Raw genomic sequence first — 24832 nt, forward strand, 5'->3', positions numbered from 1 at the left:
TATTTATTAAAATGTTCTCTGCCAGGGCTGGCGCTGTGGCATAGTGGGTTAAAGCCATGTCCTGAAGCACCAGCATCCCATATGGGCGCCGGTTCTAGTCCCGGCTGCTCCACTTCCGACCCAGCCCTCTGCTATGGCCTGGGAAAGCAGTAGAAGATGGCCCAAGTCCTTGGGCTCCTGCACCTGCTTGAGAGACCTGGAATAAGTTCCTGGCTCCTGGCTTCAGATGGGCACAGCTCCGGCCATTGCGGCCATCTGGGGAGTGAACCATCAGATGGAAGACCTTTCTCTCTGTCTCTACCTCTCTGTAACTCTGTCTTTCAAGTAAATAAAATAAATCTTTTAAAAAAATGTTCTCTGCCAAGATTTCACATTAGCTTAAAATTCAATTCAGTCTTTACATTTCTTTACTGAGGTCCCCCGTTCACCATATTACATAAAAACACCTTCTCCAGCAATCAGTGTTTCCAGCATCCACATGGTGAGAGCCCCACGGTCAGCCTCTTTGTTCCCCAGCGAACCAACTAGATGTTAATACTGCTCTGTTATAAGGTAAAAGCCCCTAGCTAAAGCTTATTGGAAAAGGAGTGAAACTTCTGCAAAGTGCACTTTTAAGAAGAGGTATTTTTTGCTTATAAAAAGAAACCAGTGAGTCCTCTAAGGAAAATAAAGGGGAGTTATTTTACAGTTAAGCACATGATTTGCAGTGAAGAATTCGGATGTTGCTCTGCTGGCCACGCTATTAATACTCTTCTTCCTGGGGGCTCCCTTCATCAGGTATCACAAAACCTTCGTCTGTAGCATACAGAATGTCCGTAATCCTCTGCAAAACAGGGTCATTTTCCCTTCATTCTCTTGGCAAATCAATTTAATGTTCCTTAGCTTTCCAAAGTAGAAATTCTCTTTCTCCAAGTCTTCAACAGTAAGTTTCAATACGTTGACCTGCTGCCATCAATTCAGCTGCTTCGTCATCGCCATAGCCCACACCGGGATACTTTCGTACCACCCCTGGACCAGCCGTAGGAGTTGCAGTAGTTCTCTATGTTGAAATAGGTCTGCACCGCTAGAGAGAAGAGGTTTCTTGGGTTTATTCAGAGTTGGAGCAACTAGGGAGGGAGCCACAGCAGTTTCTTGACCTTGTCTGGCAGCTACAGCGTCATAGTCTTTTCCATCATAGTTCACATCAAAAAACTGCTTGAACCACTGAACAAATTCAAAATTGTCCTGAAACTTTCCTTTTACTAATTTATCCACAGGAATTATTTTGTCAACACCCATTCTCTTAAAACCTGCTGAAGTTCTGGATGTATTCGTGTTCTAGTTTAGCCTGGAATTTCACTTTCTTCAAGGCAATTGAGCCAAGGAACAACATGTCCATAAACTGACAATATGCAGCCCCTGAGCACAATTGCTCGATCTTCGTCAGATTCAACTGCAGAGACTCGTTGATGCAGGCCAGCATGTCATGTCGACTGAGGTTATCACTGGTGACTGATGTGGAGTATATGTTCACTGCCATCTTCGGCTCTCAGCAGAACCACGTCCATTGCCTGTGCCCAGGTCCAGTTCCATCTTCATCTTGTTCAAACCGCCCGACCTGGGTAAGTTCATGATTTAACAGAGTAAGTTATAAAAATAAGATCAATATTTTAATTAAATGGTCAATTCTTTCTTTTCCTGATATACAGATTCGTGTAAAGCTTGCCAACAAAATATCAACTCATTAAACACTAAATATCAGACTTCAAATGACCACTAAACAAATGAATCAAAGTAGCATTCTTGTTCACTGCTTTAGTAACTACTTACACAATTATTTGGGAAAAATAAATTTTATCCTAAAGAGTTTGACAAACTCAACAGCAAATTACAGGTGAATAGATAAGAAGCTACAGTGAAGGATCTAGGAAACCAGAATGTTTGTTATGCTTCGCCTTTGTTCTAGTCGGTGAAATAGGCATATAAAGCTAGAAAAACATATCTTGTGTTAACGTTGTTAGCAATCCAACTACCTATTTGGAGGAACCCCAAGATGGGTCTTATTCACTTGTTTCAGAGAATCAAGGAAGTTTGATAGGAAATACATTTGATTTGAGTCATGAGGATGAAATGAAAAATCCAAGAGAGGAAGAGAAGGTTAGTTCAAGCAGAGAAACCAGGATGTGCAAAAACTGGAAGTTGGATAAACACACAATATGCTCTGGAGAAATGAGGAATTCAGCATTACTTGAAAATGCTCCATATGAGGTGCAGTCTTAGAGCCAAGTCTGTAAGGGTAGGTGGAGATCGTATTGGAAGCAGCCTTTTGTTTATGAGGTTGCTTTTTATCTTGGAGAGAATGGGGAGGAATTGGAATTTGATATATTGTGTCGGGGACATTGGATAGAAATTAGTATTTAGATTGAAAGTAAAAGAGATACCAAGTGCTAAAAGCAGGAGCATAATATAAGGAAGATAAAGGTCCTAAGGAAATTATACTGAAAGTAGAATTCTCTCTTTGATGTGAGTAGATAATTTCATATCCTAATTGTGTGGTTTCCTACTTTCCAGATCTTCTTTTGCTTTCAAATTGCCATTAGTACTTTAGCTTTTGGTTCTATCTCTTATTTTAGTATCTGGTTTCTTGCAGAACATTACTTGATGGGTCATTTGAAGATCCTGTTCAGCATCATTTAGTTCTTTTTTATTAGTGTTGATATTTCTGAAGAGGCTTGTCTCATTATAACTTGTAAGAGAAAAACCCACCACTTGGAAATACAAGAAGGTGTATCATGCAGGATTATCAAATGGAAATTTTAGGTCTTATCACATTGTTGAAACTTCTCCAGTGGTCTGGGGAACATAATATTCCCTTGAACATAAGGGATAAGTTATGGCATCTAGCCTTTTCAGTGAGAAAGGAGTACAGAGCCTTGTTGTCCTTTTGGAGTTTTGGAGGCATTGTGTATCTCATTTGGACATACTATACTGACACATTTACTAAGTATCTCTAAAAAGTGCCACTTTAAAGTAGGAACACAGCAAGTGAAACTCTATATAAAGTCCAGACAGTCATACAAACTGCCCCACAACTTGGGCCATATGAATGAGCAGATCACATGGTACTTGAAGTGTCAAGGGTAGGTAGTGGTGATATATAGAACCTTTGGAAGGTCCCTACAAATGAGTGAGAGAATAGAGCTTGCACAATTTTGGAGCAAAATGAATCCTCCATAGAAAAGTTTACTTCTTATGAAAAATATTCTTCTTATTGGGAAAGACACGAGTAATTGAAAGCTTGACTATCTCACTAAGATACCAAGTTGCATAAGCTGCTTATCACCAGGTGTGTGGTGACAAATCAAAATATTTAGTATGTACACTAGCACTTCATCATCAAATTAGTGTATACAAGATCAGCCTCAAACAAATTTTGACAGCACATCTTAGTGCATAAGCAAGTGTCAGAGATGTTCATGGCCCAAATACCACCTTATTTTTCCCTATCTCAGCCTGTACCTACAATTTCAAGGGGAGCTCCCAATGACCAACCAAGAAAGAACAAAATTTGAGGTGTATTTTTAAAGATTTATTTATTTATTTGAGAGGTAAAGTTATAGATAGTGAGAGGGAGAGACAGAGAGAAAGGTCTTCCATCTGACAGTTCACTCCCCAAATGGGCACAATGGCTGGAGCTGAGCCAATCTGGGTCTATCACGTAAGTGCAGGGGCCCAAGTGCTTGGGCCATCTTCTGCTTTCCCAGGCCATAGCTGAGAGCTGGATTGGAAATGGAGCTGCCAGGACTAGAACTGGTGCCCATATAGGATGCCAGTGCCACAGGCGGAGGATTAACCTACTGGGCCACAGTGCCATCCCCCTAGGTGTATTTTTGAGTGGTTCTGTACAACATGGTGATGCCCATCTGAAATGGAAACCTGTATATAGGACTATACATCTACTCAGATATAACCCTATATGACAATGGTAATAGGAACCCTTAAAACAGAGTACACTGTTGTATACTGTTTTTCTCAGAAGAAAATAGGGCCAAAGACCTGAATCTATCCTGGTCCCTAAGAAATCATTAATGTTTTGGGGCCAGTGCTGTGGCACAGCGGTAGCAGCATCTGATATGGGTGCTGGTTCTAGTCCCAGATGCTCCACTTCTGGTCCAGCTCACTGATAATGTACCCAGGAAAGTAGCTGTGGATGGCTCAAGTCTTTAGGCTCTGTCAGCCATGTCAGAGACCCCAAAGAAGAACCTAGTTCCTGGTTTCAGCATGGCTAACCTCTGGTAGATGTGGCCATTTGGGAAGTGAATCAGCAGGTGGAAAATTCTCTCTCTCTCTCTCTCTCTCTCTCCTTTTCTTTCTTTGTAACTCTGCCTTTCAAATAAATAAAAATAAATATTTTAAAAAAATAAATAGTTAATGTTTGAGTGAATATTAGAAACTTGAAAAGAACATAATCAGAACATTGGTTATGATGTGGTTTGAATAAGAGACACATGAATAGATCTCTCTATGCAGAGAGTATAAGCATATTTGTGCCATGTGAGCACACACTGGAGTGATATCAACAAGGAAGGATTTTAATCTCCTTGTGAGAAGTTGCTAGTCTGTGTATGTCAGCCAGAATCTTTCACAGGGCACACTGTGCTAGTCAAATGAACACAGAAAATGTCAGTATAAGAAAGGGTGGAGGGTGTGCATGGGCTCAACAACACAAAACTGGCCTGTTCATAACTTCTGCTGAATGTCCGTCCAACCTGCCAGATTAGTATCTGAGACACTTATATGGTGCCATTTTTCTGGGAATATTGCCAGGTACCTGCTGGCAGGGTGATTATACTGTACCATTTTTATCATAGAAGAGTTGGTGCTTTATTTTTACTGGAATAGATACTTCTTTGAGTATGGATTTGTCCTTCCTACCTGTAGTGCTCCTGCCCAAACTGTCCTTCCTGGTTGATTTGGATCCAAGAAAACTGTACCAAATGTCTTACTCAATATTGTGAGAGTTTATACAACATTATTTCTGACCAATGAACTTATTTCATAATGAATACAGTGCAACAATGGTATCACTGGCATTAGTGTACTACTTATCATCCTGAACTATCCTGATAGAACGAGGAATGATCTTTTGAAATTTCTGTTGTGGTTCCAGCTGGATAGCAACAAATTTGGGAATTGAGTAATATCATCTAGGATTAGGCATACCTGTGTGATCTGGTTCTGAAAACAAAATGTGTGTACTGTTTCTCCCATATTTAAGACTAAGACTAAAAGGAAGACTCAAAGGAAGAATATATAGGAATATATATTTTTGCTTCTTATTCCTGCAGCCTTTAATTATGCTGCTTTAGAGATGTTCATCCCCAAGGGAGTTATATGTTCACCATGAGGCACAGTAATAGTTACATTAAACTGGTTGGTAAGACTGATTGTGGGCCACCATGGACTCCTTATGCCACCTAATTAATTGGCTAAAAAAAGGGAGTTATTATATGCCTATCAAGGGGAAACTTAGTTGTCACTCTACATTGGAGAAAGAGGAGCAAGTCTGAAATGGGGGACAAATTCACATGTCCTTTGACAAAATTTAGCAAACTGCAACTTACTAATAAAATTGGGATTGGTAAAAGTATAGACCTTAAAGAACTGAGGTTTTGATTATCCAACTAGGACAGACAGCACCACAACCTGAGGGACTATGGAATGGCTAGTAGAGGAAGGTGATAAATACCAGTATTATCATATTACCAGTTGCACAAATGAAGATTGCTATAGATATAAGTATTTTTTCCTTATGAAATATATTTGCTTGTGTCAATAGTAACTATTCATTTTTCTTTCTTCTTTCCTTCTCCCATTTCCCTACTTTCTAAATAAGATGTGTTTACAGTGGTTAAATTGATAGCTTAGTATTTAGTTACAGGATATCTAACGAAGAGTGTAACTCAGAATCAGAAATAACGCTATGGGGAGGTAGCTGGTATAGTCTCAGTTATACGAGAGTGTCCAATCATGTTAGGCAGAAACATGGATTTCCTTTTATCTTATATGAACTCAGATAAACTGCTGTATATTAATGCCAAGTTGACCAGGAGATGTTTCAAATTATTCTGTGTCAATTTAGCTAAATTCAGAGCAACTCCCAGAATCCTCTCCCCTGTAATATTGTAAGTTAAAGTTGACCAGAAGAGAACTTTGTGAGCTTTGGGAGAAACAAGTGGAAGCAACCTTTACTCTCCGGAAGTCTTTGTGGTCAAAGTGAAAGAAAAGTTCTTCTTCCCATTTGTTGGCCCAGGCAGTTAAGGGCTGTCCAGGATCATCAAAACATGCTTGGCAGTAAATGCACAGATCTCTTATGAATTCCCCCCTACACTATCAACCTGATGGCTAGATGTGCTCCTTTCCTGATATTTCTCTGTTATTATTATCTTTCTGATTTGTACCAACATTTCAGGAGGACTCTACTGCTTTTTTGATCCTCCTGTCTCTCTCTGAAATATCAGTTATGCAATTTCTCCCACAGTTGGGTAAGTTCTGCCTTTTAGAACATATCTGTTTTGCTGTATCACTCATAGTGACTTAACTTCTCTGATTGGATCAAACATGCCTTCCAAATTCTTGGTTTTCTTGGAAATTTTCATAATATTAAGACAACATGTGGATCACTAAGTACATTTTTAAGGAATTGGAAGTTTTCCTGTGCAAGCATTCTTTTTCTGAGAAATTTAATAAATTTGGTAACGGAAATTCTTGAAATTAAGTTTAAAATATTGTAACAGACAGTAAGACTGGAAGTATATTTCTATTTATTAGGACTCTAAGTTTCAGAAACACATCTTGAGCTTGCTGAAGGAGAAACATGAATTTATTTGTCCAAATAGCTGGTAAGTATAGGTTGCAATGATGGGCTTTGGGCATGGCTAGATTTAGCTGCTCACATGCTATCAGGAATTTCCCAGTGCCTCTCAGCTCTACTTTCTTGGCTGGCTTCATTCTCAGAAATTCTCACTGTGTTATCAAAGATGAGTTTTGGCAGTTCCAGGCTAATATGAGGATACATTAAAAAGTATAGGGCCAGAACTGTGGCATAGCAGGTAAACCCGCCTGCAGTGCTGGCATCCCATATGGGCTCTGTTTTGAGTCCTGGCTGCTCCACTTCTGATCCAGGTCTCTGCTATGGCCTTGGAAAGCAGTAGAAGATGGCTCAAGTTCTTGGGCCCCTGCACCCATGTGGGAGACCCGGAAGAAGCTCCTGGCTCCTGGCTTCAGACTGGCACAGCTCCGGCCATTGCAACCATCTGGGGAGTGAACCAGCAGATGGAAGATCTCTCTCTCTGCCTCTCCTTCTCTCTCTGTGTAACTCTGACTTTCAAATAAATAAATAAATAAATCTTTCAAAAAAAGTTTGGGGTTGGCCGGCGCCGTGGCTTAACAGGCTAATCCTCTGCCTTGCGGCGCCGGCACACCGGGTTCTAGTCCCGGTTGGGGCGCCGGATTCTGTCACGGTTGCCCCTCTTCCAGGCCAGCTCTCTGCTATGGCCCGGGAAGGCAGTGGAGGATGGCCCAAGTCCTTGGGCCCTGCACCCACATGGGAGACCAGGAGAAGCACCTGGCTCCTGGCTTCGGATCAGCGCGATGTGCCGGCCGCAGTGGCCATTGGAGGGTGAACCAACAGCAAAAAGGAAGACCTTTCTCTCTGTCTCTCTCTCTCTCTTACTATCCACTCTGCCTGTCAAAAAAAAAAAAATGTTTGTGGAAGGTAGAATTATAAGAGAAGGTTATTTTGATGCATTTAAAAATTCATTCATAACATTTTCAAAATACACATTTTTTTCTTGAACTTTTTGAAGTATCCTGGCAGTCTATCAGCTTAGTAATTCCAGTGGAATAACAGTGCTATACTTTTAGCAAAAGGCTCGCCAGTCAATTTGAATGATGTACCTTAGGTCATATGCCCACCTCTGAAGCGGCAATTATGAACTCTGCCTGTGAAGGGTAAGATCAGAGTAGATTCAAATAACTTGGGCTACTCACCCAAACCTTATATTCTTGGTAGACAAAATCCAATGTGTACAAAAAAACATCCTATTTTAATTCATATCTCTCCACATTTCTTTTTTTTTCCTTAAGATTTATTTTATTTATTTGAAAGGCAAAGTTAGAGAGAGAGAGAGAGAGAGAATTTTCCATCTGCTGGTTTACTCCCCAGATGGCTGCAACTGTCGGAGCTGCATGGATCCGAAGCCAGGAGCCAGGAGATCCCTCTGGGTCTCCCATGGGGGTGCATGGGCCCAAGGACTTGGGCCATTTTCTACTGCTTTCCAAGGCCATAGCAGAGAATGGGATCAGAAGTGGAGTAGCCGGGACTCAAACCAGCACCTATATGGGATGCCAACACTGCAGACTGGCGCTTCAACCCATTATGCCACAGTGCCAGCCCCTCCACATTTCTTTCAATACATCATTTCCCTTATGTAGTAGGATCATGTAACTATTTCATACACACAAAAATCCCATTCACTTCCTCTCTTAAAAGGTACAGGTGTGCTCTACAGTTGCTCTTTCTAACTCTAGATCAGGATCTTTGCATTGTGCTTTTCTGTTGGTGTCAGATGTAGCTTCTCATGGCCCATCTGCCAATAAGAAGTGGTATATTTACTTAATCACCTACAGCAAATATAATAGACAATGGTGGAGAAAATAAAATGTAAATCAATGAAATCTGCAAATACAAAGGAAAATAATATAACAGACCATAGTGAAGTAAATAAAATATAAATTTGATAAGATTTGGAAATGGGAAGAGAGGAAAATTAATAAACAGTTGTTCTACTTAACCAGAGATTGTAAGTTCTCCCTGTTCTGAAAAAAAAAAGTGATCTCCTTGGTTAGTCAATCTGCATTATGGAGAATTTTACTTGAGAATTACCTCCTTACAGCCATATTTGATATTGACATTGAGAATGACTCTCTTTTTGGTGGCTGCCGTATTTTAACAACCCATTTCCTGGTGGCGAAATTTCATTGGTGTATGGAATTCTTTGGGATTGTGTAATACTAAGCATTTACTTGCCAGGTTTGAGGTTTCTCTGAAAGTAAAATTTCATTAAAACCTTGGTAAGCATCCAGTTAATTTGCATTTGATTAATGCTATAGACTAGAAACTGGAACCTGAGAAGATGTTAAGTAATCAAGTCTTTAGCTTATGGTTATTTTATTTTATTATTTTATTTTATTGTATTTATTTTAGCTGGGCCTTAATGTTCTACCAATATTTCAACTGTTAGCTTAAAGGTTATTGTGGTGCAGAACAATTGGTTGGGACTGGGGGTGATAATTAATCCTCTCTGTGTCTTTAGCTTGAAAAGTCTTCCCATTGTCTTTTAATTAAAATTGGAGTTTCTCTCATTTGCACCTAAAACATCCTAGTAAATGGCTTCTTTAGGCGTGCAATAACACTCAAGTTTTTGGTAAGAATTGTATGGTAGCTTCTCCTAGAACATATTCTTACTTGTAATATGGTTAGCCTTGATGATCAACTTTCCTTGTACTCGCTTTTTTCTTTCAGCAGTGGATTTTCCTTTTTCGAGGTTTAAGGATCATGGCTATTTGTATCTCAACTGTCTTCAGTTATTAAATGCAGATATAAAGCAAGTTTATATTTTCTTCTTTCTTTGGCTTGAAAAGGCAAATGAGAGAATTGACCTTAGTCAATATTCCAGCATCCTTACATTTTTCTATGAAGTTTTCTGAAGTTCTAGCCTGAATATACACATGATCTGCATTTGAAAATGTCACCAGGGAACAGTTTAAATATCTGCTTTCTTATGTAAAGCACATATGAGCTAATTTCTGGCTAGCACAAAGGGGATAACCACCGTATGTGGCCCTCCTCAACTCAGCCAACTCAGTATTTTAAGACTTTCTAGTAACAACTGTCACATATATGTATATATATAAGTTTATTTATTTACTTGAAAGTCAGAATTTCACAGACAGAGAAGGAGAGGCAGAAAGAGAGAGGTCTTCCATCCGATTGGTTCACTCCCCAATTGGCTACAAAGGGTGGAGCTGTGTCAATTCAAAGCAAGGAGCCAGGAGCTTCTTCCGGGTCTCCCATGAGGGTACAGGGGCAAGAACTTGGGCCATCTTCTACTGCTTTCCTAGGCCATAGCAGAGAGCTGGATCTGAAGTAGAGCAGCTGGGACTCGAACCGGCACCAATATGGGATGCCAGCACTGCACGGCTTTACCAGCTACACCACAGCTCCAGCCACCTGTCTTTTATATTAACTTGGGTTTTTTAGTGAAAATAATGCAACAGCAATCTAGTTATCTATTTAAAAATGTTCTTTTTAATTTGTAAGGGAGGGTGGGAGAGAGAGAGCTTGATTTGAGGTCAAACCTCGGAACTAGGAATACAATCTAGGCCCAGTTATTTGAGCTATCACTATTGTCTTCCAGGGTCTGCCTTAGTAGGAAGCTGGAATCAGGAGCTAGAGCCAAAATTCAAATCCAGTTATTCTGATACAGGAGGCCAGAATTCTTAACTGCTAGGCTGAATGTGTGTTCCCAGAGCACTTATATCAATCAAAAGAAAGTGGTGTTAATTTGTTCACAAATCTTAAGAGGTTTTGCTTAAGGCATGACAAGATCAGAATATCTCAGTGTTTTAACATTGTCATAAATCTCTCTCTCCATTTTCACCCCTTTTCCTCTCATATCTTTTCTTTACTTCCAGGCAGGATCTTTCAGGAGCTCACAAGCATGCCCAGTGTTCCCACCTCCTAACAGTTTATTACCTTCAATGGAAGAAGCTGTATCTGCTATTATTTGCATATATTTAAGTGTCTCCCAAAGCTTCATTCCTTAATGCTGCAATGTTGATAAGCCGTGGAAGTTTTAAGAGATGGACCCTGCTAGGAGATTATTAGGTTACTGGAGGGATTATCCTCCAAGCAGATTAAAGTAGTTCTCATGGAATCCTGATAAGTTCCTGCAAGAATGGGCTGCTATAAAAAGAGCAAGCCTGACCCCTGAATCTCTGTGGCTTCTGTCTCACCATGTGATCTCTCCTTTGAATGCACTCCCACCCTGACGCCATCTGCCGTGTGGTGATGTAACTGTGAGGGTCTCACTAGAGCTGAGCAGATACTGGCACCATGCTGCTGCTGAATCTTCAGAACTTTAAACCAAATAAACCTCTCTGGCTTTTGAAGTACCAACATTCAGCTACTTTGTTATAGCAACAGAAAACAGACAAAGATCCCATCTCTTTTCCAAAATTCCCAGCAAAAGTCCTGGGTGGATGCTGATTGGCCAAACTTGGATGACATGACTGGCCCTGAACCAATCACTATGCATTTGACTCTTACTAGCTAGGCTTGAATCTATTACCTACCCTTGAAGATAAGGAGATGAGGATTTTCTTGTAAAAAAAAAAAGAAATCCAGACATTAAAGAAGTGGTACTGGACCAGCAAACATAATAGATGTTCACCACTGAGCCAGGAATCAGAAGAATTACAGTACAATCACTGTCCTGCTAGTTTCTAGCCATTTGGCCCCTTCTGAAGCTAGTTACCTTATCTGAAAATAAGGAGACTTATAAAAAATTCAGCTTTTTCACAAGATTTTTTGATGAATAGGTGAAATGTTATATACAATCTCAAAAGTTATTTTCAGATGTCAGAAATTATTACTAAACTATTTTTTTTCATTTATTAAACTTTTATTTAATGAATATAAATTTCCAAAGTACAGCTTTTGGGTTACAATGGCTTCCCCCCTCCCATAATTTCCCTCCCACCCGCAACCCTCCCCTTTCCCGCTCCCTCTCCCCTTCCATTCACATAGATTCATTTTCAATTCTCTTTATATACAGAAGATCAGTTTAGTATATATTAGGTAAAGATTTCAACAGTTTGCCCCATATAGCAACATAAAGTGAAAAAACTACCATTGGAGTACTAATTATAGCATTAAATAACAATGTACAGCACATTAAAGACAGAGATCCTACATAATATTTTTTTAAAATTAATTAATTTTCTATGCCATTTCCAATTTAACACCAGGTTGGTTTTTTTTCATTTCCAATTCTCTTTATATACAGAAGATCAATTCAGTATATAATTAGTAAAGACCTCATCAGTTTGTACCCACACAGAAACACAAAGTATAAAAATACTGTTTCAGTACTAGTTATAGCATCACTGCACATTAGACAACACATTAAGGACAGATCCCACATGGGGTGTAAGTACACAGTGACTCCTGTTGCTGACTTAACAATTTGACACTCCAGTTCATGGCGTCAGTAATCTCCCTAGGCTCTAGTCATGAGTTGCCAGGGCTATGGAAGCCTTTAGAGTTCGCTGACTTTGATCTTATTCCGATAGGGTCATAGTCAAAGTGGAAATTCTCTCTTCCCTTCAGAGAAAGGTACCTCCTTCTTTGATGGCCCCGTTCTTTCCACTGGGATCTCACTCACAGAGATCTTTCATTTAGGTCTTTTTTTTTTTTTCCATGATATCTTGGCTTTCCATGCCTACAATACTCTCATGGGCTCTTCAGCCAGATCCGAATGCCTTGAGGGCTGATTCTGAGGCCAGAGTGTTGTTTAGGACATCTGCCATTCTATGAGTCTGCTGTGTATCCCGCTTCCCATGTTGGATCCTTCTCTCCCTTTTTGATTCTATCAGTTAGTATTAGCAGACACTTGTCTTGTTTGTGTTATCCCTTTGACTCTTAGACCTATCAGAGCCATCAATTGTGAACTGAAATTGATCACTTGGACTAGTGAGATGGCATTGGTACATGCCACCTTGATGGGATTGTGTTGGAATCCCCTGGCACATTTCTAACTCCACCATTTGCGGCAAGTCTGATTGAGCATGTCCCAAATTGTACATCTCCTCCCTCTCTTTTTCCACTCTTAAATTTAACAGGGATCACTTTTCAGTTAAAATTTAAATACCTAAGAATAATTATGTGTTAATTACAGAGTTCAACCAATAGTACTAGAACAACAACAACAACAACAAATACTAAAAAGGATAAAGTATTACATTGTACATCTAAAGTCAGGACAAATATCATTTGTTTTCCCTGATCGGTGACAACTGAGCACCAAAGGGGAAACCTGTTAAGTGAAATGGACACTATAAGAAACAATGAACTGATCAGCTCTTGTCCTTACTAAACTATTTTTGGGTGACCTTTATACAAGCATGTCCATTACTTTAAAAAAGCATAATTTTCAAAATAAAAGTAACTCCGTGATCCCATTCCCAGCACAATCATGTTATTATGATTTTGAAATATATTCTTTCCTCCTTTCCTGCCTCTTTTCTTCTCCCTCTTCTTTTTGTACATTTTCTAATATAGTTATATAACATTCATAATTCTCAACTTTAATGGAAATATTTCATGCAGTTGACATTTATCATTTGTCTAACTAGTCTTACATTATTGGAATTTCAACACTTTTAACTTTTTTTCCTATTATTTACTTGACAGGTAGAGTTACAGACAGTGAGAGAGAGAGACAGAGAGAAAGGTCTTCCTTCTGTTGGTTTACTCCCCAAATGGCCGCTACAGGTGGCGCTGCACCGATCCGGAAACCAGGAGCCAGGTGCCTCTTCCTGTTCTCCCATGCAGGTGCAGGAGCTCAAGCACTTGGGCCATCCTCCACTGCCCTCCCAGGCCACAGCAGAGAGCTGGACTAGAAGAGGAGCAACCAGGACTAGAACCTGGCGCCCACAAGGGATGCCAGTGCCGCAGGCGGAGGATTAACCAAGTGAGCCACAGTGCCGGCCCCAACACTTTTAACTTTTTAACATTATAAATAACATTGTAATGAATATACATATGATGGTTTTCACAGAGTTGCCCAAAGTACAAATCTTTAAAAGCTTTTGATTTATAGTGCCATATAGCTATCCACTATAATTGTGACAACATACAGTGTCCTTAACAATGTAGAGAGGTACAAGTTTCACTATGCTCTCCAAGGCTGAAGCTGATGCTACCATTGTCTTGCCCATATTGCTCAGAGTATACCATTTTGCTGTATGCACGTGACTTCCAATGGCTGGTATCTGAATCTCTGTGGAGGGATTCACCTAGGATGCAGAAGGCACTTCTGTCTAAGTATGTCCTACTGATCAGAAATGCTACAGTTAACACATCTCAGGAGCAGTCCCAAAATAACAACTGATGGAAGTTGGTGAATAAATATCTGCTAAAGGGTGTGTTTTATACCAATCCACAGGATTATGCTCCTGTCACGCATTAGTGTAGCTGGCTTCATAGCTCTTTTAATTGGCTATTTTCCCTTCTATGTCTTCATTCCAATTCCTTTGCCAAGCTTCCTAATATTATGGAGCTAAACTTCTTTACTCTGTAAGTTTTATCTCAGGGTCTGCGTCTGGGGTAACCTAAGACAAGACAACAGAATTAGATGTCTTCACTTAAGTGAGCCATGGCGCCGGCCCCTAATAAAACTTATTAAAGAATAAAATGTATTCTTAGGACTGGTTAGGATACAGCCAGAAATTTTTAAATGCGCTTATAGCATTGTAGAAAATTAATCCCTTTGATTCAGTAATTTGTTTTTTTGAATTTCTTTGTAAAGATCCAATCAGAACAATAGTTTTCCTGGTCAGAGAGCAGATGGGGCATCAGGAGAGTCTTGGTCTAAATACCTCCTCTACTTGTTACTAGCTGTGTGACTCAGAATATGTTACTTTTTCTTTCTCATTGAACCTATTTTGTTATCTGTCAAAAATGGACAACTATGTAGCAAAAATCAAATAATGCAATTAATAACTTGGCGTAGGGTTAAACATTCAAAGTTATTTATCTCATAAACATTTTATTAGAGTTTTTTTTGTAACACTATATATAATCTTAAAAATTTAGACTTCTTCCAAACGCTCAATACATAGAGGGATAGGAAATATATATATGTATTTATATGTATAATGTTTTCAAAAGAAACAGTACACAACTGTGAAGATATTTTAAAACATTTTTAATCGTAAAGAACATATTCATAGTGTTAAGTGAAATAGTAAATTAAGAGCCAATGCCTGGGGCCAGTGCTGTGGCATAGCAGCTAAAGCCACCGCCTGCAGTGCCAGCATGATTACAATCTAACTTATATATGGGGTTACATAAAAATTGCTTTGTGTACATAAAAACTGGAGTGATCCATGGGTGACTGTGGCATTTAGCCAAAAAATAATATAATCAGGTAGCATATTCTGGAATTCTAGACAGTAAAATGAGACTAAATCCTGACCAGTGTTACTTTTAAATAAATAAAGCTATGACAGAATAGGTTTGTTTCTTGGATGAGGAGGGCCAAGGTGGAGAAACATCAAAAAACCAGTATGTGCCAGTACCCTCACTGCAGACACTGAATTTGAATTCATTCTATTTATATGAATTTTTTGTTTGTTTTTCCCCTAGGGATTCATAGAAATCAGTTATAGTGTTTTGTGACAAGGTTGGAGGGACTTAAGTAATAAAGATGTTCAGGTTTGTGAGGTCATCCAATCAAACCTAGATCAGTCTTGGAAAAGCAGCACCTATTTGCTCTCATACATCATGAAAAAAACAAATGCAGAAACCAGCACCAATGGAAAATGCAGTGGTTTCTACTCTTTTAAATGGGGAAGACATAAAATGATTTAAAACACATTAACTGGAGAGAAACAGAGAAGAACATTTAGGGGGAAAAAGAAAATTTCTTCATGAAATTTAAGATAAAAGGATAAAATTTATGATTGGATTGTGTTAAAAGAAGAAATCAGGTTGCTGAGAAATTAATACTGTTTGAGTTAGAAGGAAATGTGGATAGAAACAATATAAGCTAGAAATATGGATTCTACTTTAAATGAGAATGAAATGAGACTGGAATACAAGTCGGTATTCAACCAAGACATTTTCACAGGATTTGGCAAATGAGTTAACATCATGTATAGATTGATCAAGGCAGTGAGTTTACTCCTTGTATGGAAAAAAAGTGATAGAGTTTTATGAATTATCTTGGCTATCTTTCTAGCATTTTGAATTGTTCAAAATGGAGTTCATGAATTTCCCTTGATGTATCTATTGTGATGAATTTTAGCACAATTTTTTTCTAGTCACCTAGATCCAAATTGTTATTTTGTCTTCTTTGTTTCCTTCATTAAGTTATTGGTATGGTTGTCTAGATTTCCTTTGTCAAATCAGTCTTTTCCTTCTCATTTCTATGATCATTACTGTAATTTTGGTTTCTCTTGCTTATTGCATGGGATCACAGAACTGCCAACTTATATCTTACACTTACAAAGTTGATGATATTAATCTTCTGATGGCCAGATCTTATCATATCATTCCATCCATTCAAAACCTTTTCCATGACTACTCATTATTTGACAACAGAGTCAGAAGTTCCAGGCTCTGATAATATACCTACAGCCTACTTTCCCAGGTTTCTTTCCAATTACATTATTTTTAAAATATTCATCTATATGTTTATTTATTTTATTTTCACATATTTGGATGGGGGAGGGAGAGAGAGATAGAGAGAGAGAAAGAGAGAAAGAGAGAGAGAGAGAGAGAGAGAGAGAGAGAGAGAGAGATTGATTTTCTATTCAGTAGTTCACTCTCCAAATGCCTGCAACAGCCAGAACTGGGCCAGGCAAAAGCCAGAAGCCCATAACTCCATCAGAATCTCCTACATGGGTGGCAGGAGCACAAGCACCTGACCCATTACCTGCTGCCCCTTAGGATGTATAAGCAGGAAACTGGGTTGAAAAGTGGAATTAACTGGGACTACAATTGGCACTCTCATGTAGGATGCAGGTGTCCCATGCTGGGGTTACCCCTCCATTGTGCTGATACATGAGAATCAAATGCTTGATCCTTCAATTACTTTCTTAAGCTATTTTTATATTTTAATAAAATTGGACTTTTCTCTGATGCCTTGATATAACCTACACTTTCCCATCTTCATATTTCAGTGTTTGAGTTCTCTCTGCATGGAATATCTTCCCATTTTCCCTGTATCCACATGCCTATTCTTCAGGATATATATTTAAATCCTTCTGTGCAGAACTTTCCTGGTACATCAAATTCTTGGTGCATTTCCTTTATTTGAATTCTCACCATTTTTCTTTTTTTTATTTAAGATTTTATTTATTTACTTGACATATGAGTTACAGAGAGAGTGGGAGTGACAGAGAGAAAGGTCTTCCATCTACTGGTTCATTCCCCCAGATGGCTGCAATGGTCAGAGCTACACCAATCCAAAGCCAGGAGCCAGAAACCTCTTCTGGGTCTCCCATGCAGTGCAGGGGCCCAAGCACTTGCACCATCTTCTACTGCTTTCCCAGGCCATAGCAGAGAGCTGGATCAAAAGAGGAGCAGCCGGGACTTGAACCAGTGTCCATACGGGATGCAGGCGGTGGCTTAGTTTACTACTCCACAGCATCTGCCCCACCCTTTTTCTGTATTTCTATGCAGAGGGTAACTCTATTACAAGAGCACATGCAGTAATCTTATCCTCCCTATTGCACTGTGGTCTTTTTCAGAGCAGACATTTGTGTATTACTCACCTTTATGGATTTTCGTATCATATTGGGTACTCAGTAAATATTTGCTAAATTGAATGAGCATGGATCAATAATCAACAAAACAAAGTACTATTTACAGAAATATGATGTACTTGATCATTCATTTGAATTTCCAAATTTGAAATCTGTCAATTCCTAATGAAAACTACTATACAACAAAATAAAAATCACCCTCTAGTATCATCTCCAGGCTGCATGTATCAACACCACATAGTAGATGACAAATATAATTACAAATAATGAAGTGCCAACCTATTCATGATTCAGCTTGGGATATTATCCTCATGAAAGTAGCCACATCAAATAAATGACGTATGTTAAACACAACCAGCTGCTACTAATTTATAGAGATTAAGTACAGAGAAAAGAAGACATTATGTACTGACAGATAATGCAGTTAGCTTTGTTCTCAGATTTTTAAAATAGATTTTAAAGTACTTTCTTATCAGTAAAGTTAACATATCTTTTAATTTAAAAATAATTTTAGTGCATTTATAATGAAATTATTTATTTATTTATTCATTTATTTATATTTAACCTATTTTGCTAGTTCAATTATGCTAAAAATTTAAAAATTTGTCTTATAGTCCTCAAAAATTAAGATTTCAGTGAATGCAACTCAGTTCAAATACCAAAATCCTTCACTTGAAGAATTTTTGGTGGAAGTTGTTCAAATGGAATCTAAGCATGGAAATGTGTTCTCTTGCTATCTATATTACATTATTAATTGAAGAAAATCAGGCTCTAGAAATCAGCAATCGGTTGATTTTGATAGAAAATTCGGAGCTCTGGAAAATCATTTGGCCCTGTAGTGATGTTATTTGTTTTCATCTATTCTGTTAAAGGTAGTTGCTAAGCCTAATATGTTATTCAGTAATATAGCACATTTTTATCCCTTCTCATCCTCTTCTTTAACAATGCATTGGCTCTCTCTTTGCTTGACATCCAAGTGAATAGTTTGCCTGGGCAGGGATGGCCCAGTTTCATACTGACAGGCCTCCCTGACCACAGGCTAACAACACTGGGACTGGCATTTTTCTCTATTGTTATCCATGAGCGTACTTCAAAAACTCATAAAAATGTGTATTATGAAGGAACTATGCACAGATGCCATTTAGTTTTGCCACAAAATATGCATATTTAATTCCATTTTACAAAACTGTTATATACAATGAGCAGCAGAGATTATTTGGTTTTCTATCTTCTTTGTTCCTGGCACATGAAATTTATTGTGTGCCTTTTTAAAGCTTGTATCTGTTTTCATGGTTCTCTAAAATGAAAAGGTAATTGATGTGCTTGTTTATTTTTCCTCAGACATGCTGGTATCTTGTCTCACAGAACTTGGGGTGAATCTGCTGTCATATTTCCTCTAGAAAGCTTGAGAGTCACGGCTAAAGGAGAAACAATCATTATCCTCAGTTTTTGTCTGGGTTACCACTTGATGGAGTATACTGACTCTGTGTTACAGTTTGTAGCCTGCCAAATGCCCGATATCTTCCATAAATCATAGGCTCATATATACCTCAAGACCCACCAGAGCCAGGGACCTGGCATTATTGCACAACCAGGAGATCAACTCACTCGTAAAATAGCCATTGTAATTTTGTGGAAATAAAAGTTTAACTACTGCATCCCTCTGTGATTTGGAAGAGTTTAACCATTATAATCCTTTCATTGCTCTGCTACATAGAGACTTTTCAGGTTTGAAGCAGTTTCTTTGTATTGAAATTCAAGATCTCCTGGGAAATGCTGGTCTCTAGAGAGTTTCCTCCCCCTATACCAGTCATTTCAATTTTTGTTATGACCTTTCTTTTACTATGTAAGATTTTTCTTCCCTATTGACTAATGATTGCTAGCTATAATTAAAATTAGGCATTGTTAGACATGAAAAGTTAAAAGGAATTAACCTGAATTCTGTGGTCAGAAAGCCTCACAAAGGATTTAAGTCAATTCGGAATGGAAGATAACAATCACTGTGTTAAATTTAAATAATTTACCATGAAAATGTTGAAAGACAATTACCAAGTCTTTGAAATTTCAAGAATCAAGATTAAAGTTTAACATCAATTCATTTTCCCTCTAACACAAACATAATCCTCCTTTTGACATGCTTTGTTCTTTTAATTTCATAAATTGCCTATATGCATTTTTATTGAGTTCCTTTCCTGTTTTTCTTCCTTATTATATCTTAATCTGTTTTGTGGGCAGGTACCATCACATATCTTTAATTGTACAACGTGTCTCTGACTGCTGAGTAAATACTGGTTGAGCTATGGAAATATTGTCTTTGTGATTGCCATTTTTCTAAATTTTCTTCAGTAAGAAGTTTTTCTGTAACTTTCTGTTTTCAGGAGTAGGAGTGGTGTGAATGGAGGGTGAGCAGTGAGTATAAGAGTGGAATATAATATCATTCTGTGTTTTTAATGTTTATGCCATTATCTCTTCATTTATTTTAATTTTTATTAATTTTAAACCAATTCAATATGATTTGTAGATACAAAGCTAAGAACATAATATCAATCCCCTCTTCCCTCCCTCTCTCCCACTCTCCTTCCTTCTACCAGTCTTTCTTTTTTTAGTTTTTGAAATTGCATATTTTAAATTTACATTGCAGTAAAAAGGCCTAATACTTTACCGAATAAGAAGTTTAACAAGTAAAAAGCAAAAAGAGCCTAGTTTAGTAGGAATATACACAGTAGCTTTAAACAATAATTGAATGCATAAATGATTATTTCACCAATATACATTTTTTGTCTATTAGTTATTCATAATTTCTTTCAATGAAATACAACCAATGACAATGTAGCACCTAAATATTTCCTGTGTGGTTATGAGATAGTAATTAAGTTCATTTAGACTTTAAGCCATTCATCTCCACAGCTTATGTACAGGAATAATTTTATGCAAATTGCAATGAAAATAATTATAAATTACAGTTTTTGTTCTCTATACCACAGATTAGGGAAAACATATACTTCTCTTTTTGGTACTGGCTTATTTCACTAAGTATAATGGCTTCCAGTTGCATCTGTTTTGTTGCAAGAGACAAGATTTCATTTTTTATGGCTGAGTAACATTCCATAGTGTATACATATCAAATTTTCTTAATCCAGTCATTGGTTGATGAGCATCTGCATTGATTCCATGTCTTAGCTATTCTGAGTTGAGCTGCAATGATCAGGGTGGTACAGATAGCTTTTTCATATGTTAATTTCAAACCTTTTTGGTTAATTCCAAGGAGTGGAATGCCTGGGTCATATTTAAGTTCTATTTTCAAATTTCTGAAAACTTTCCATACTGTCTTCCACAATAGCTGTACTAGCTTGCATTCCCACCAGCAGTGAATTAGGGAACCTTTTCCCTTACAACCATGCCAGCATTTAATGTTTGTTGATTTCTGTATGATAGCCATTCTAATGGGTGTGGTGAAGCTTCATTGTGGTTTTGATTTTCGTTTCCCTGATGGCTAGTGATCCTGAGCATTTTTTCATCTGTCTGTTGGCCATTTAGATTTCCTATTTTAAAAATGTCTGTTCAAGTCCTTTGCCCATTTCTTAACTGAACTCTTTGTTTTGTTGTTGAGATTCTTGAACTGTTTATAGTTTCTACATATTAATTCTTTATCATTTGCATAGCTTGCAGATATTTTCTCCCATTCTATCAGTTGCTTCTTTTTTTTTTTTTTGACAGGCAGAGTGGACAGTGAGAGAGAGACAGAGAGAAAGGTCTTCCTTTTTGCCGTTGGTTCACCCTCCAATGGCCGCTGCGGTAGGCACGCTGCGGCCAGCGCACCGCACTGATCCGATGGCAGGAGCCAGGTGCTTCTCCTGGTCTCCCATGGGGTGCAGGGCCCAAGCACTTGGGCCATCCTCCACTGCACTCCCTGGCCACAGCAGAGAGCTGGCCTGGAAGAGGGGCAACCGGGACAGGATCGGTGCCCCGACCGGGACTAGAACCTGGTGTGCCGGCGCCGCAAGGCGGAGGATTAGCCTAGTGAGCCGCGGCACCGGCCAGTTGCTTCTTGACTTTGGTGTTTCCTTTGCAGTGCAGAAGCTTCTTAGCTTGATGTAATCCCATTTGTCTTTGTTTGCTTTGATTGCCTTGTCTTGCATACCCACACCACACATCTTTTGAGTGCAGAAATAACCTTTTACCACTATCAATATTGCAACAAGTGGCATATATAGTAGTTACTTGAAAAACGTTGATGCCTCTTGATGATAGATGACAGGATTCTAGTTTTCGTTTGTTTGTTCAATTGTTTTTGCCATCTTCATGGAACTAACATGGTAACAATTACATCCCAATTAGACAAAGTCCTAGAATCATCTCCTTGATCCTTGAGCAGCCTTTAACATGTCTTCCTAGGATTTGGTGGTTATTCATCATCAAGCAGAACACAGTCACATCACTAGGTTTCCCTTTATTTTTCCCACTTGCAACCAAGAAAAAGAAGTAGTAAGATACTTTGATAGATAGTGCAGAGGAATTTCATGTGGCTACTATTCAACAACCTACCCAGTTGTTGGCTTGTGGCTGTCATCCAGATGAGAATTATTGTGAATGGTTCCAAAGGGCAAATGATGTTTTCACACTAGAATATATTACTATTAAATAATTCTGAATATAAAGTCTGTGTTTTTGTCCTTCAAAAGACACTCATGCTAATGTTTGTATGAATGTCTTTCAAAGAGATTGAATAGGATATTTGACCAGTCATCTTTGCTATCTTATGTAGTGTGATGATAACTGCTTTCTATATGGCTATGGATGATATTTGTGGACAGTGCAATTTTCTTGTATTATCTATAATAAAGGAATTTTAGCCATATTAAAATATCAATATATAGAAACATCTTTTAAATAGAGATGGAAATAGAGGCTCCACAAATCCACTTATTTGAAAAATCTTCCATCCACTGGTTGTCTCCCAAATGCCTGTAATAGCCAAGGCTGGTCCAGACCAAAGCCAGGAGCCTGGAGCTCCATCTGGGTCTCCCCTGTAGGTGACAGGGACTCATGTACTTAAGCCATCATCTGCTACTGCTATTTCCTGGAGTGTGTATTAGTAAGAAGTTGGATTGGAGGCAGAGTTGGAACTTGAACCTGAACTCTCAGATATGGGATTCAGGAATCCCAAGTGTTGGCTTAACAAGCTGTGCCACAACATCCACTCCTAATTTTACTTTATAGGCTATGTTAACCCCACACAATTTCCCATCACTTACTCTAAGGGAATATACTCAAAGTTCGCACAAAAATTTGGATTTATAGTTTATCCTTATATATTTTCAGTTTTATTTTAGGCATAAATACCAATTATAATGTTTATCATTGATGATAATGATAATGAAATTAATAAAAATAACAATAACTCATTCTGCATTAGCTTTTTATTCTCATAGACTTAAATTACTATTTCTTAACTTTAGAAGTAAGTCATTCTTTAGGGATCTTTGTAGTAGGTTATAGCCCTTTTGGTAGTTTCACTTAGATGAACCTGGAGGGTTAATAATTAGTGTCTTTGCAGTATGAGAGATTTCAACTTGGGAATTCACAGAGTAATGAGGAGTGGTTGTACTTATTGATTTCTCTGATAGGTTTCTGATGGCTGAATACCTAAGTTTAACTATCAGAGATTATATGTCCCTAATGATTGTGCATGCTGCAAATGGCTATTCAAAGATTGATAGAAACTATAAAAGGTAAAATATGCACAGTCTAATCAGAAAGAAAATAGGAAGAAAATTGTAAGAATAGTTAAATTATTGAGAATACACAAAATTTTAGGGTAATATTCCTATTATATTGTTAAATATTTTTCCAAATAATAATTTTTTCTTATCTCATAGAAACATTAAATGAGTGAACTAAATTAAAATTTACATCTACAAACCAGAGGTTAAAGTTAAATGTCAATACAGACCTGGAATTATGGTATAGTGGGTTATGAGCATCCATATAAGTACCAGTTGCAGTCCAGTCTGTTCCACTTCCAATCCAGCTCCCTGCTAAGGTACCTGGGAAATCAGTGGAAGATGGAAGATGGTCCCTGCCATGCACTCGGAAGTCCCAGATAGAGTTCCAGGCTCTTGGCTTTGGCTTGGCCCAGCCCTTGCCATTGTGGCCATTTGGAGAGTGAATCCAGGCATGGATGCTCTCTCTCTTTTTTACTCTGTGTTTCAAATAAATAAATAAATCTTAAAAAAATGTTAGTGCAAAAGCAAAAATATAATTAGATATTATAATAAACCCTAGATTAATTCAATTACAAATAATATTCTAACAAGGTATTTTATTTTTGGACAAGTGAATTCATTAAATAAATTGCACATCAGCAAGTGGGGATTTTTTTGCTATATTCTGCATTTATAACAAAGTTAGAAAAATTAAGTTAAAAATAAATCTCAGATATTGTTAACTTTACCATCATAGAGACAAATAAAGTTGTTTTTTTTTTTTTTTGACAGGCAGAGTGGACAGTGAGAGAGAGAGACAGAGAGAAAGGTCTTCCTTTGCCCTTGGTTCACCCTCCAATGGCTGCCGCTGCCGGCGCGCTGCTTTCGGTGCACTGTGCTTATCCGAAGGCAGGAGCCAGGTGCTTCTCCTGGTCTCCCATGGGGTGCAGGGCCCAAGGACTTGGGCCATCCTCCACTGCACTCCTGGGCCACAGCAGAAAGCTGGCCTGGAAGAGGGGCAACCGGGACAGAATCTGGCGCCCCGACTGGGACTAGAACCCGCTGTGCTGGCGCCGCAGGCAGAGGATTAGCCTATTGAGCCACAGCGCCGGCCCTTTTTTTTTTTTTTTTTGACAGGCAGAGTTAGACAGTGAGAGAGAGAGAGAGAAAGGTCTTCCTTTTCTGTTGGTTCACCCCCCAGATGGCCACTACTGCTGGCACGCTGCGCTGATCTGAAGCCATGAGCCAGGTGCTTATCCTGGCAAATAAAGTTTTTAATAATGAACAGAATTTTTAAAATTATATTGTTTTTATTGTCTTATTATGGTCTCGAAAATGACCTCATTCTATTACAATTTAATTTTAAAATGGAAGATTGAAACTAAGGAAACCTTGTTCATTTATTTATTGCTACCTCCAAATATTAAATTTATTAAATACCCTATTCACTAAGTATTATGATCAATAGAAGAGTACTTATCCCATTCAGTGAGATAGGATATATGAAAAGCAGTAGATGTTCTACTGAATAA

At 38.3% G+C, this 24832-nt stretch overlaps 1 pseudogene; it reads right to left on the minus strand.

The window, feature by feature from the left end:
* Nucleotides 1-342: 342 nt before the first annotated feature.
* The window catches only part of LOC133757086 (microtubule-associated protein RP/EB family member 1-like), a 46903-nt pseudogene continuing 22413 nt past the window's right edge, over nt 343-24832 (minus strand).

This window comes from Lepus europaeus, chromosome 3, assembly GCF_033115175.1.
Source record: "Lepus europaeus isolate LE1 chromosome 3, mLepTim1.pri, whole genome shotgun sequence".
Lineage (NCBI taxonomy): Eukaryota > Metazoa > Chordata > Mammalia > Lagomorpha > Leporidae > Lepus > Lepus europaeus.